Below are 16,555 nucleotides of genomic sequence, written 5' to 3' on the forward strand. Positions count from 1 at the left end.
GGATTGATAATTAAAGTTGGTAGCCTTGGGAGTTACAACATTCTTATTGTAATGTTGGGGCTCATCACTTTTTTGTGTCATTGTCGGGGACATGTCAAAATAAGTATTATTTTTTTTGTGTTAGGTTGGTTCTTTCTCATTTCATTTACTTAAAAAAAATATTCTTTTTTTGCATCAATATTTATCTTCATAAAATACACAAAAATAAGGTCATTTATTTCATGCCTCATAGAGTTAGGGATAACTCAAGGAACTTTTTTCCTAAAACCCCCACTTCCACAAGTACTCAACCTTCACTTATTGGTGATTATGGACCTACTACTCTTATCTACAAAGGGTTCAGAGGCGTTTCTGGGTGAGCAACCAGAGATTTTTGAGGATCCCATAGGAGAAGAAGAACCTTCATCACCCACTAAAAATATGCCTAGAAATAGGCATCCTGAAGTATTTCCTATCAAAGAGACAAATGGGAAGCCAAGATGAATAATATTAGCCCCACTACTCTCCCACACTTCCACGAAATGGATTCTGAGGACCCTGACACCTTCATGTTTGAATTTTTTGTAGTCTTTAGGACATATGATTACAACTCTAATGAGAAAAAACTTTTGTTGTTTACTTCTAACCTCAAGGATGCAACCTTGCACGTGTTCATGAGTTTGGAAGGAGGTAGCATTACTACATGGTATTAGATGTAACAAGCATTCAACACAAAGCACAAGGACTATTTCAAGGCAAGGGACACAAAAGAAGAAATATTCAAAATGACTCAAGGACTATATGAATCCCTAAGGCAATTTCAAGAAATATTTAAGCTGGGCTATAGGAGTGCTAATTGCACCCTTGATCCAGAATCAATGAAGCTAGTTTTACTTTGAGGGGTTAAAGAAGATTTGATGTAGACCCTCAACATGTTTTCCAATGGAGATATTTACCAAATAAATTATGATGACATCAAAACAATGTTTAAAAATCACTCTAGCAATGCAAGGAAAAGAGGTAGATCCAACCAAGGTTTGGTAATTCTTACACCTTATACTTCAACCATTAAGAATGAAATAGGAGGTACGTTGGGGTGTTTTGAAAGTGAAATATTACATACTTTTGTCCTGCATATGGACATGATGCAGATTAAGAAAACAAGAAGAGGCAGAAAGGGCACTAGCCATATTTTTCCCTAGATGCACCAAGAGGCACACTAGAAATGAGTGCCCATTAAATGTAATATAAATCTACTCTATGTGTGAAGAAAACTAGTCAACTGACAAGTGTTCATCTCTTCTAGTTTTGAAAGCAGTGTATCAAGTAGCAAAAGGAGGCATGGAGTAAATTTTCTTTCTCAACCAAAGGATGCCACAATACCCTAGGTCATATTGACAAGGTATGCAAGGTATACATTATCTTCCTTATTTCAATACAATTCATAATGCACATTTTTAGTCTTAGTATCCTCCAAACAACTCACCATGGTCTGTGCCTTCTCCTCGGCCCTATCCTCCTCAACTTTTTGTTCCCCCTTTCTAACCATACCATCGCCAACTTCTCGAATGGGTAATACATCACAAGAATGGAGGCCTCAGACAACCCAACCACTTTCCCTAATGCCTCCTCCTCCTCCTCAACATCAGCTACCCCAAAAAAATACACCTAAGCAACCCTAGACGCCTACTCAACCCAATATGAACCTAAACAATAAGTGGGCCCAACAAGTCTATAGTGTAGAGACACCTTATCCTTCCTATGTTGTAGTAATCCAAGAAGTCAACCTCAGATCTAGGAAGGTACTTCCTAATTCTCAACCACCTTCTCTAGCAGAAGATATTGAAGAAGAGAAGGAATAAAGTACACATTAAGCCAACAAACCACCCTATCCTAAAAGGTTATTCCATCCCCAACCGCACGCCCCAAAAGCAGTTAAACTTTTGGGAAAATAATAATAATAATAATTGTGTCAAAATTCCTTTCCTACATGCCATCAAAGATGTTCCCATATATAACAAATTCATAAAATAAAAATGTTTTAAGAGGTTAGGAAGGAAGAGTAAGGATTCCCCCACTATCAATGTCATTGGGAAATTAGATAATATAAGGCTTGGGAAGGTCATCATCCCAAAGTATTTGTGTTAGGTCCCTATAATACTAGTGATTACCCCATTACTATTGTAGTTGTATCCCTTATTAATATTGTTGAGCCCCTATTGTCCCCATATTTTTATTACTGTACCCCATAGAATCCCTCTATTGTTATTTTTGTGGCTTTATATTATTATTGTTAGGTCAGCTGGGTTATATTGTGACTCCATAGACTCCTATATATAGAAAGGAGGTTTTTTCATTTGAATCATCCAAGAATTGTTCATTTGTGTAATGTAAAGGAGGTTGCCCCCTCGAAGAGGCTGAATTCTAAGGCGTTGATCTCTCTTTTCTATCTTTTTGTCAACTGGTTACATAACATTTGGTATCAGAGCTTTGGACTCTAGGGTTTCGCTGCTCCAAATAGGTCATCGTGGTATTTTCGCTATAACTATTTTCCTGCGACATATTAGAAGCGAAAAAAAAAAAACTCATTTGAGACGAAATCGCACTGAACCTCGGATCCAAATTTCAGAGCTTTTCGCGCTATATTTGTGGAGATATGATCTGAGGAAGTTGGTCTTTTTGCAGACTCTTGAATTACATTCCAAACAGGTGACCTGGGGAAAATTGTCATAACTTTCTCTCTAAGCATCAGATTGAAATTTTGTAAGAAGGTACAGAAAGAGGACGAACTGTAGTTTCTTGCATATATTTTTCAGTGCCACAGATTGAAACAGTGACACGTGGCACTTCATACAAGTTCGCTCTTCTGGAAAGGTCTATATTCAGGTCATCTTGGGAGATTGTGCATAACTCTTTCTTGGAGAATCCAATTTGGATTAGACTGGTGGCATTGGAAAGAGGACGCAGAGGGTTACTACAAGTCACAATTTCAGAACTGGATGATCCAAAATTACAAAGATACATCAGAATCAATATCAAGCTCCTACAAAGTGAAAAAAGGTGTGTATTTTTTTAATTTTTGCTTAAGCTTGGTTTGAAAAATTAGTTTGAAGGAATTCAAAGGGCATAGTAAAGCATTATTATCGGTAATTGATGCCCCGAGGAAAGAAAATGCAAACACCTAGTAAGAAACCTGAAATCTCTAGCATGACTCATGAAGAAGAGGAAGAAATGCAACATGATATATCAAAATTACGAGACCAAGTGCAACAAGTGTCACTTGCACAAAAAGCAACAAAATCTAAGATGAAAGACGTACAAGCTAAGATGGATGGTTTAAAGAAAGGTGTAGAAGCTAAGATGGATTGTTTAAAGAAAGGTGTAGAAGCTAAGATGGATGGCATGGAAGCTAAGATGAATGGCATGGAGGCTAAAATGGATGGCATGGATAATAAGATGGAAGAATTGAAGATAAATATGAATAAGTTGCTACAAGAAATGGTCACTAATGGTGAAAGGGTAGTAAAGGAACTCATGATGAGAACAAAAAAATGTTAATCATGATTCCATAGACTCTAATGTTGGATCGAAGACCCACCATATTCCAAAAATTGATATGAGGAAGTTTGATGGTAAGGATCCCGCAACATGGATATTACAGATGGAGCAATTTTTCGATCTCAATAATGTGCAAAACACACAAAAGGTACGTATTGCAAATTTATATTTGGAACCAAATCAATTTGTATGGTATCAATGGCTTTGTTCTCGTAAACAAATTATCACTTGGGCAATTTTTACGGAAGAATTGATAGCACATTATGAGGATACAAAAGCAACACTTTTTTTAGCCAATTGATAAGTCTCAAACAAAAGGGTTCAATAATGGAGCATATTGAGGAGTTCCAAAAATTGAACATAAGGGTAAAAAATATTCCAGAGGAGCATAGGATTGATGTGTTCATAGGGACTTTAAAGGATAATATCCAACATAATGTTTGCCTTTGGGGACCTGATTCATTAAAGAAGGAATTCAGGTTAGCAAGAAAAATGGAAAGAAAAATTATGGCAACCAGGAAGCATACCACTCACAACTATAAAGATGGAAGTGTTGTTACCCCTAGCCTTCCACAACCTATAAGGTTGACACCACAACAATTGGAAGAAAAAAGAGAAAAAGGGCTTTGTTACAGTTTTGATAGTAAATACACTAAAGGTCATAAGTGTGCTGAGAAGAAATTATTCTACATAGATTGTGAAGAGGAAGAAGAAAAGGAGCAAGAGAGGTCAAAGGAAGAGGATATAATCCAGGAACAAAGCCTAGATAAAGAAGAAATGAATTCGACCATATCTTGTAATGCATTGGTTGGAATTACCACTCCTCAAACCATCAAGATAGAAGGACAAATCAAGAAGAAAAAGGTAATAGTGTTGATTGATTCAGGAAGTACCCACAATTTTATTCATTGTAAGGTAACAAAAGAATTGAATTGCTTCCTATATCCAGCACCAGAGTGTCAAGTGATGATTGCAAATGGGGGAATGATAAATTGCTCTGGAAAGTGCCATAATATCAAGCTATCCATGGGAGAATATGTATTGACTAGCCCAATGCTTTCCATTCCAATGGGAGGTGTTGATGTTGTACTAGGATTCTAATGGCTACAATCCTTGGGTACAATAGCATTTAATTTTGAAGAACGTTTCATGAAATTTTCTACCAAAGGAAAGGAAGTTGAATTAAGGGGTATTGCAAGGAAACCAGGAAAGGTAATCAGCTCTAATGGTATGACAAAGCTTCTAGAAAAGAAACAAAGAGGTGTAATTGCTCAATTATGTTCGCTAGATGTTTCCACATCAGAATCATCTATTTCTCCAGATCTTCAAAAAGTCTTGGACAATAATTCCAAGGTATTTGAGACTCCCAAAGGTCTCCCACCTATTCATGATCATGATCATGTTATTCATCTGATTCCAAGAAGTGTTCCTCCAAACATCAGGCCATACAGATATCCCTATGCCCAAAAGAGTGAAATTGAGCGTATGATTGCAGAAATTCTAGAGGCTGGTATAATTCAACCTAGTCAAAGTTCTTTCTCTGCTCCAGTAGTATTAGTGCACAAGAAGGATGCATCATGGCGCATGTGTCCGGATTATAGGGAGCTCAACAAGCTCACTATTAAAGATAAGTTTCCCATTCCTGTCATTGATGAATTACTGGATGAATTGCATGGATCAATTTACTTCACCAAGTTGGATCTTCGTTCAGGATATCATCAAATCATAATGAAGACTGAAGACATTCCGAAAACAGCATTTAGAACTCATGAGGGTCATTATGAATTTTTGGTCATGCCTTTTGGCCTTACCAATGCACCTTCTACATTTCAAGGTTTGAATAATTCCATTTTCAAACCCTTCCTTAGAAAATTTGTGTTAGTATTTTTTGATGATATACTAATCTACAGCAAGTCTTGGAAGGATCATGTTGAACAAAAAAAATGTTGACAGGGTGCTACAACTATTGGAGGAGAAACAATTATATGCAAAAAGATCCAAATTTTTCTTTGGAGTAGAAGAGGTGGAATATCTGGGTCATATTGTATCTCATGAAGGAGTTAAGGTAGACCCTAGAAAAATTAAAGCCATTAAGGAATGGAAAATCCCCACATCCATAAAGCATCTGCGAGGATTTCTCGGGTTGACAAGGTATTATCGCAAGTTTGTTAAGAATTATGGGAGAATAGCAGCACCTCTAACAACATTATTGAAGAAAGATGCATTTTCATGGACTCCAAAAGCAACAAAGGCCTTTGAACATCTTAAAGAGGCAATGTGCCAAGCACCGGTCTTAGCTACACCAGACTTCACAAAAACCTTTATTGTGGAATGTGATGCTTCAGGAAATGGAATTGGTGTTGTTTTAATGCAAGATGAAAGACCCATTGCTTTTGAAAGTCGTCCAATCAATGGAAAGTTTTTACACAAAGCTATTTATGAGAAGGAAATGTTGGCAATACTACATGCACTTAAGAAATGGCGACCCTACCTAATGGGAAGACACTTCAAGGTAACAATGGATCATGATAGCCTTAAATACTTTTTAGAACAAAGATTATCCTCTGAAGAGCAACAAAAGTGGGTCACAAAGATGTTGGGTTATGACTTTGAAATCATCTACAAAAAAGGGAAGCAAAATGTGGTGGCAGATGCACTCTCAAGAAAGGATGAGGATGTGGAAGCATTGTTGTGTGCCATTTCTATTATCTAACTAGATTGGATAAACGAAGCAAGGGAGGAATGGAAGAATGATGAAGAAGTATGGGCATTTATCCAAAAGTTACAACAAGATTCCAGTAAATCTGATATATTTAGATGGAAAAATGATTCGTTATGGTACAAAGATCACATATACCTCTGTAAGAATTCGCAACTCAAACAAAAAAATCTTATGGAATTGCACACTTCTCCCTTAGGAGGGCACTTAGGATTTTTAAAAACTTACCACAGGGTTAAGAAGGAAATTTTTTTGGATGGCCTTAAATCGGATATTCAAAAGTTTGTGGCGGAATGTTTGGTTTTCCAACAAAATAAAGTTGAAACAAGTAAGACCCCGGGTCTATTACAACCTTTATCCATTCCAAGCCAACGTTGGGAGGAGGTTTCAATGGATTTTATCATAGGTTTACCCAAGTCTGAGGGAAACAGTGTCATCATGGTGGTAGTTGACAAACTTACCAAGTATGCACACTTTTGTGCATTATCACATCCATTTAAAGCCAGTACAGTTTCTACTGCATTTATGGAAACAATTCAAAAGCTACATGGAAACCCAAAGATTATTGTAAGTGACAGAGATCCCATTTTAACTGGAAATTTTTGGACATAATTATTTTCTTATCTTGGTACTCAATTAGCTCATAGCTCATCTTATCATCCTCAATCTGATGGGAAAACTAAGATAGTAAACAAATGTTTGGAAGGATATCTTCGTTGCTTTGTCTCTGATAAACAGACACAATGGGTCAAATGGTTGCCTCTGGCTGAATGGTGGTATAACACTTCCTTCCATACTGCAACAAAAATGACCCCATTTATGTCACTTTATGGATATCATCAACCATCCATCACATCATATTTAAGAGAAAATTCTAAGGTTCAAGCAGTGGAAGATCACATCAAGCATCAACAACAAGTTATCCAACTCTTAAAGGATAACCTCATCTTGGCACAAAATAGAATGAAATAACATGCAGATCAACATCGTAGAAAAATAATTTTTGATGTAGGCGATTTGGTATTCATACGACTACAGAGATATAAACAAATGTCCCTCAAGCAAGCTAAGAAGGATAAAAAAATATCACCAAAGTATTATGGTCTGTACCAGGTGTTGCAAAAGACAGGTACTAAGACATACAAATTGGAGCTTCCTGCAGCATCTCGAGTGCACCCAGTTTTCCATGTTTCATGTTTAAAGAAGGTTATAGGCGACAAGCTCCCAATTCAAACAATATTGCCAGAACTTGACGAGGAAGGAAAAATTATATTGGAACCAGAAGCAGTCACAGAAACAACAACTCGATAGCTACGAAATCGATCGATTTCGGAGTATCTCATCAAGTGGAAGAACTTATCTACTGAAGATTCCACATGGGAGGATGAGAATTTTATACAAAAGCATCCAGAACTACTCAAGCGTTGAGCACAACACTTTTTTGAAGGAGAGGGGCATGTTAGGTCCCTATAATACTAGTGATTACCCCATTACTATTGTAGTTGTATCCCTTATTAATATTTTTGAGCCCCTATTGTCCCCATATTTTTATTACTCTACCCCATAGAATCCCTCTATTGTTATTTTTGTGGCTTTATATTATTATTGTTAGGTCGGCTGGGTTATATTGTGACTCCATAGACTCCTATATATAGAAAGGAGGTTTTATCATTTGAATCATCCAAGAATTGTTCATTTGTGTAATGTAAAGGACGTTTCCCCCTCGAAGAGGCTGAATTCTAAGGTCTTGATCTCTCTTTTCTATCTTTTTGTGAGCTGGTTACATAACAATCTGGATCCTAACGGCCTAGTAGTGGATGTACACATCAACAATATTGTAGTCCCAAACACTCCCATTGATTTATGGGATACAATTAATTTCATGACCATGGATAACATGCTTAAAATTAATCTCCAAGCATCCTTAAGGAAAACCACAACAATGTTGCAACTTGCAGACAGATCCACAGAAGCACTCGAGCATCTCATTGAGGATTTCATGGTTTCCATTGATTCGAGTGAGTACCCCACTAATTTCCTTGTACTCTAGCCTAAGACCAAGGTCAATGGCTATCCTCTTATCCTAGGAATACCTTGTTTATCTATTAGTTATTTCCATATTAGTTGTAGAGTTGGGAACATGACAATCAAGAATGGGCAGCTCACAAAACAATTTGTACTCTACCCCCCTTATCAACCTCTTGGTAAACATGATTTTATTATGTGGGTAGAAGAGGAAGAAGAGGAAGAACTTTATAAATTATCACCTTACCCCATTTTTACATTAGAAGCCACTATTGGTAGAATGCAATTGGATGAGGATAATCTAATTAACAAATTTCTTCAAAACAAGGATCATGTTGCCATCCAACTTGATGAATAAAAGAGGAACCTTTAGAACAACATGAAGATAGTCCATGGGTAGAATTAATCACTGCTAGTTTTGATAAAGATAATTTCAAAATTGTAGAAATCAACCCCTCTAGAACTCTAAAAATCATCCCTTTCCTTTCAACAGAACAAGAGGAACAATTTCTCATTATTTTAAGGTAACACCTTTATGCTTTTGTTTGGGACTATAAAGAAATTAAAGGATTCCATCCCTCCATCTGTACACATCATATATACATCAAAGAAGGCCACAAACTTGTTTTCCAACCTCAAAGAAGAATGAACCCTGCACTTAAGGATACTATAAAAGAGGAATTGCATAAATTGTTAGATGGAGGACATAATTTATCCTATTTCGGATAGTGAGTGGGTGTCACTTTTAGTCATTGTACTAAAAAAGAATGGGAAATGGATAGTTTTTATTTATTATAGAGAGCTTAATAAGGCTACCAAGAAAGATCACTTACATTTACCCTTTATTGACCAATTTTTGGATGTTCTTGCAAGAAAGAAGTTCTTTTCATTTCTGGACGGTTTCTGTGGGTACAATCAGATACAAATCAATCCTGAAGATCAGGATAAGACTATTTTCACCTACCCAAGGGGAACCTTTTCCTATAGGGTCCTTCCACCTTGCCACCTTCCAAAGGGCAATATTGAGTATTTCTGTTGATCTTTTACATGACTCGGTTGATTATTATATGGATGAATTCACACCTTATATTGGAGATGTTTTCAAAGAATCCCTCTCTAAATTATGCAATTTTTTGAAAAGATGCATTGAAATGAATCTCTCTTTAAGTCTAGAAAGTTACCAATTTTTTATGAATCCGGGAATTGTCCTAAGCCACTTCCTCTCTAAGGAAGGGATTCAAGTTGACCCTAATAATATTGCAATTATCAAAGGGGTTCTTGTTCCACAAAAACAAAATGATGTTAGGAGATTCCTAGGACTACATGGATACTATAAGAGAGTTATCAAATATTTTAGTAAAATTGCTTCACCTTTGTTTGGTTTACTAACAAAAGACTCAAGCTTTCTCTTGGATAGACCATTGTCAAAAGGCATTTGAAGAGCTCAAGGAAAAGTTGACAATTGCACCAGTTCGCAAGGGCCCAAACTGGGCCTTGCTATTCCACATTCACATAGATGCCTCAAAAAAAGAAGTGGGGAAGCTTTGGGTCAGTTGGAAGGTAAGTTTCCTTATTCTATATACTTCATTGGTAAAAAAAATTCCAGGGTTGAACTCAATTATAAAGACACTAAAAAATACCTTTTGTCTGTTGTACATTCCTTGAATAAAATTCAGACATTACATTACAGGGTATCAAGTTTTTTTGCACATTGATCATGCAACCATTAAGTATTTGATGAATAAGCCTAATGTGAATGCTTGAATTATTAGATGGCTATTGATATTACAATAGTTTGATCTAACCATTTTTTACAAGCTAAGAAAGGAAAATGTTGTTGCAGATTTCTTGTCTATACCAACATTGTCTATAGAGAACGGAGAGATGGTAGATAATAAACTCCCAGATGAGCACCTCTTTGCCATATCATTGTTGTCACCTTGGTTCTCTCATGCAGCAAAATTTTTGGTTTACGTTTAGTTTCCTCTTAATCTGTATTCCAAAGAATAGAGAAAAATTATCAGAAAAAAATGCCCCTTATACCTGGATTGGGGGGGGCGAGGGGAATTTCAGATTGGGGCCTGGTCATATCTTGAGGAGATGTGTGAGAGAATATGAAGTCTTTGATATCCTGTTGGCATGCCATGATGGACCACATGGGGGTAATTTTTCTACTAAAGGATAGCTTTCAATATTCTTTGGGTAGGTCACTATTGGCCTACCCTGCATCAAGATGCCAACAGATATATTTCTCGGTGTGATGAATGCCAAAGAATGGGTAAGCCTACAAAAAGGGATGAGATGCCACTACAATCTCAAGTGACTTTTGAGCCATTTTAGAAGTGGGGAATGAATTTCATTGGGCCCATTGACCCCCCAAATGGACAGAAGAAGTATACCATTGTATGCAAAAATTATCTAACTAAGTGGTTTGAAGTGAAGGAAATCAAGGAAACAATAGAGAAAAAGGTGGGAGAATTCTTAAGGGAGGACATTTTTTATAAATTTGGTTTCCCAAGGGAACTAATCACTAACCAAGGAACTCAATTCACTTCCGACTTTATAGAGGGGATAATGAGGAAACATCATATTAGAAACAAGAAGTCCACCCCATATCACCCTTAAGAAAATGGGAAACTAGAAGTGACCAATAGAGCACTAGAAGGCATATTGACTAAGGTTGTTAGTAGCAGTAAGAAGGATTGTGTAGACATGCTTGTTGAGGCCACTTGGGCCTACAATACTACATGAAAGAAAACTACTAGACTCACCCCCTTTGATTCAGTCTATGGTAATAAAGCCCTGTTGTCCATTGAATTTGAATATAACACATTGAGAATGGAAACACAACTTTATTTAGACATCACAAAACCTTAGCAACACGTGAATACCCTTGATGAACTCAAACTACAGGCTCACATTCATATTGAAGTGGTTTAATTACAAATAAAGTTTTGGCATTACAAACACGGGGGGATAGAACCTTCAAAGAGGGTGATTGGGCCCTCTTATATGATTCTAGGTTCAAAGACTTCAAAGGGAAACTCCTGACTAGATGGATAGGTCCTTACCTAGTGGAGAAATTCCATGAAAATGGCTCTATTCAGATATGAACAATTGATGAGGAGAAAATCCCACTCCTAGTCAATGGTTATAGGATGAAGTTTTATAGGAAGCCCTTGTCAAAGGTAGAATTTACCAGTTCAATAAGTAGAGAGCTTAATGTGATTGAGAGCCTCAAAGCTCCCAATCCATTCATCCCCTAATGAAACAAGGAAAAATAAAAGAAAAAATAAGAAAAGGGAAAAAACCCTAGGTGAAAAACTCTATGAGGCACCTGAGGCAGGCTCTTAGGTTGAAAATCTCCTTGAGGCAGCCAGTGAACCTAAAGAAAAAAAAAAAAAACAAAAACAAAAAATCCCTTGGAGAAAACTCCCCTTAAGGCACTTAGGGCATCCCTAGTTAGGTTGAAAATCTCAATGAGGTAGTATGTAGTTCCCATAAAAAGGAAAGAAAAAGAAAAAGAAGAAAGAGAAAAAGAAAAGGCACCTTTTTTTCAGTTATTCTAATAACATTGCAAATACAATAGGATTCCAATAGTAGTCAAAGAGGGTCATTATTCACCTTCAATACCTTCAGTCAACCCCTTTGTATCCATCCACTCATTTCTTCACCTTTTTTAAGCTTGTATGATCATTACCAAGTCCCTCTCACACGTTTCTTCTAGCGTCTTGAAATGCTATAAGAAAGTCCATGTATTGCTACAGGAAGCTTTCAAGCATAGAAAGGAGGGCTAGACTTTAAGTTTTTAACTTGAGGGAAAGAGAGGAAGACTTTGGGAGCCATAACACCTATCCACTCCATTATATTTCACTTTTTCACCTATGTCCCACTCACCATCCATCGAAAACTCAATCCTCCACCTATTTTTCACCCATTACCATCAAAGGGATACTCTCCAACCACTAATAATGATTTCACCATGAATTATCGAAATATTTGAAGGCCACACTTAGAGAAAATTATGAACCTGAGGGGTCTATGTGGTTGCTACAAGAAGACACACAGACCTGTAGCATCGTTCATAATCCCTACAAGATCAAATTTGTAGCACTAATCTGAATATTGAGAAGACCACAACACTTCAGGAGGCTCATAAAACACGTCTAAGGAGCTATAGGGTTCCCTGTAGAGAGCTACAATACCCTTAATCATCAAGAAGTAGCAGCACTAGGTTAGCTACAATAATAATACTATGACAACCCGGACTAGGAACATTCCATTATCAATAGAAAAAAAATATAAAACACCTCTAAAGTAAATGAAGGGGCTATTGAAGCTTATAGATTTCATCACTAGCCATTTCAGGACCATCAAGAGGAATACGAGTAGTCACCTCAAAGTTCCAACAGTCAAATTACCAGCTCTAGCATCACCTGCAAAAACACAACTAGGTAAGGCTCAAGTATGCAAATATCTAAACCCCTCTTATGAACTCATATTAGCTTAAAAAGTTTTATTAGTGCATAAAGGAAGAGGTTTCATGGGCCAATTTTAGTTTATTAGTCTCGGCCACCTTTAGTAGTAAACTTCAATCATATCCTACATCAACCACATGTGCGGAGGAAAGATAGAATGAGGGAGCTGATAACTCAAAAAGTGGGCCAATGTCCCTACTCATCACAAAGTATGGTGTGCAAAGGTGGTAGGTGGGGGCCAACTCACACAGTGTGTTGAGCCCATCCACCCAACTACCAACTGCAAAATTCAGGCCCCTGAGCCCCATTTTGCATGAAAAAATATATTTTAAAGACAAGGAGGCCTACCACTGCCACTAGAGGACAACATATCCGAGATATATTTTTTGCGGACTTCTACAGGAAATCTACAATATCTACACACAATTTTTACAAGAAACTTATAGGGTGCTACAGGAAGCCCAATTTTGGAAATTGGTGTCATGCGTACCCAAAGAATCAAGGAGAATCATTAGTAAAGGAGTTAGCATGAATTATCTTTTCCATCATTTAGTTTAAGGACTTGAACAAACCCTTCCAATTCTCAGAAGCATATCCTGTAGTTACCACAACTTTAGTTTCAGTCAAGAAGAAAAGTGAAGTATTGAGAATTTTGTGATAAGCATAATAGGGTAAAGGAATGAAAGTGTCTTGAGTTGAATTTTCAATTTCTCTCTCTCCTTAGCATTATAAAAAGATTGTTCATCTCTCTTCTGTCTCAATGATTCGAGAGGATCCAGAAATAAAAGTGGCCTTAAAAATAGCTCAAAAATCAAAGTCATCAAATGGAAGTGAAACCAGAACCAGATCATAGTTCTCGACATCCTGATTCCAATTACATGAACGACACTTGAATCTGAGTTTGTATGATCAAGTTATAGTTGTTCAAAGTTCTGGTCAAACTTGGCCAAGTGGCAGGCTTAACAAGGCAACAAATTGGCAGCGATCCAGCACATGGAATTCTACCACCGGATGGGATAATGTGTCACCTACTTAAATAGTCCAGTGATCATTATTTTCTGGTGGATTTAAAATGATGATGGGTTTATAAAAAATGAAAAAAAATATTAAAAATAGGAGTGATGGGGCTCGCCACCCCTACCAACATTGTATTAATATATATTATATATCAAGGTTGGTTGGCAGTCCACCAGCCTCGCTAACCACACCATAACATATATACCATATGTCATGGAACCGAAAAGGCTTGAACCTGCCTGGCCCGATGGGGCCAACCTGCCACCCGGGAAATTCCAAAACGGTGGAACCATATCTATAAATTTGATTGCGAATGGTTACCCATAACACACAACCGTTGCCATATTAAATGAATGGCTACACTATTAAAATAATCTGCCAACAAACAAAATTAACCAATGTATATTTTGGGTCCGGTGGGGGCTGGAACCTCCAACCTTCACCGACCTATTCTTGGCCTCCACCAACAGCCCATAGGGCCTCACATTGTTAAATCCACCAACCACATTATATATAAACCGAAGTCACTCATTCGACTGGGTGAAAAGAGACGGAGGACGGGCGGAACCCTAAGTAGAGGAGGCAAGGAAACCATGAGCCAAGGAATATGTAAGATGCCAAAAAAAATCTCTTAAAAGGCCAGAGGTGTCGAGGACAGAATTGGACAAATTTATAGTCAACTTTGCATCATTTCATAGCACGGATCTAATGGTGATGTTCGTTTCTCCAACTGAGCTCCCCATTTTCAGGCCATGATTTCTTTGATGCCACTTAATAAAAGAAGGCCTCCACACTGTTGAGTAGGGCCCAAAGACGTAGCCCACATTGGGTGAAATCCATAATCAAATCGTTGTGTCTTTGATCTCATGCTTTCTTATGTTTTTTCGCTTCTTTTCATGTGGTTTTAAGTTACTTAGTTAAACTTCTCTATTATATGCAATTCTAAATGCATCCTTGAAGTTAAAAGATCTGGATCAAGTTTGTATCAGAGCAATTCTTCTTAATGTGAGTTTCATGAGTGATTGCTAACGAGGAACAAGCTCCAAAGAGGTGAAGGAAAACTTAAATCTTTTGATCCTGAAGCAGGGTGTGCACCATGAAGACAAAACATGGCAGATGAGGAAGATCAAATCAAGGAAGAGAGAAATTATCGGAAGGCTTTCGTCACCATGGCAAAGAAATTTGACAAGTTATTTGGAGAGTATGAGAAGACAATCAAGCCTCAAAAGAAAGAGCTAGATGACCATGCATCGGTAAATCATGGAGGAGAAGGAGAAGAGCCTCCTCCCTCTCCATCCTCTAGTGACACTTCTTCTTCTTCTTCTTCTTCTTCTCATCACTCTAACAGGAATCAGAGGAATGCATCTAAAAAGCCCTTTTTTAAGCTGGATGTCAAATTTGATTACATGTATTTAGTGGAGAATCTAATGCAAAAAAGCTAGATAATTGGATAAGACAAGTTGAAGTGTATTACCGCATACAACAAATCAAAGAGGATGAAGCCAAGATCCATCTAGCATCCCTTCGATTGAGTGGCACCTCTCTTGTATGGTGGGAAGGAAAATTGTAGCGAGGTGGCAAGATTAGTCATAAACTTCTTTCATCTTGGTCTGAGTTCATTTCTATTTTAAGAGGACAATTTTATCCATTGGGTTACAGACATAAAGCCATGATGGAATGGAAACATTTGAAACAAAGAAAAGGTCAAACTATTCAAAATTTTACAGAGGAGTTTAGAAAACAAGCATTAGCATTGAATGTTCCACTATACACCTCTGAGACGTTGATGAAATATATTGGCTCTTTGCATTACTATTTGCATCATTCATTGTTATTATTTGAGCCTAAATATCTTAACGAAGCTAGTGTGAAGGTTATACATATTGAAAGCGGGGAGAAGAATGAGAAAGATGGCCACCTGAAGAGGAAAGTAGCAGCCAAGAGAAGAGTAGAAAGTTCCTCTTGTACTCATTGTGAGAAAGAAGAGCATGATGAGGAGAAACTCTAGAAACTGCATCCAGAATTGAGACCTAAGAGGAACAACAGAAAATGGAAGCAGAGGATGTTGCAACCGTGCAACAAGACCAAGAATATGAATTAGAGGATTATGAGAAGATCACAGCTGCGGGATTTGCAAGCGATGTACCAATTGACCTAGGATCAGACTCAGGTGACGAAATGAAGATCGCAACTCTTGGGATTGTAGCATATGGACCCATCGACTTGGGTTCTGATTCAGGCGATGAGACAAATATTTTAGCAGATGTTGTACCAAAGATGAAAAGGGCACCAAATGTGGCATGGCTCCAAGAATTGAAGAAATCAACCAAAGCATTCAGGTGGAGAATGTTGAACTAAGGAAACTCCTACAAGAAGCAGACAAAGAGAAACAAAGGTTGCAACATCAGTTACAATCCAAGGAGGAGGCCTTAGAAAAGTTTCGGCATAACAATCTTGAGGTAAAAAGTGATTCTTCAATTTCATGTACTTTTTATGATGGTCATTTTTCTACTTTTGAGAGACATACTATAGGAATTTGATCAAATTTTTTTAAGAAAATGGGGTATCAAGGAAAGGGCCTCGGTATTAATGGCTAAGGCATTGTGAACCCCATCAAAGTGGGTGAATTGCCTCATTATGTAGGACTTGGATATGTCATAAAGGAAGTTGGGTAATGCTCCAAGACAGCCAGTGACCAACCAATGACAAATGATGAGAGCACTTCATCACATTCCAGTGACAGTGAGGGTTCCATGAGCACTTATCATAGGCACACTAG

Source organism: Pinus tabuliformis, chromosome 7 (genome assembly GCF_031772625.1).
Source record: "Pinus tabuliformis cultivar Carrire ecotype Pingquan chromosome 7, CPIR1, whole genome shotgun sequence".
Lineage (NCBI taxonomy): Eukaryota > Viridiplantae > Streptophyta > Pinopsida > Pinales > Pinaceae > Pinus > Pinus tabuliformis.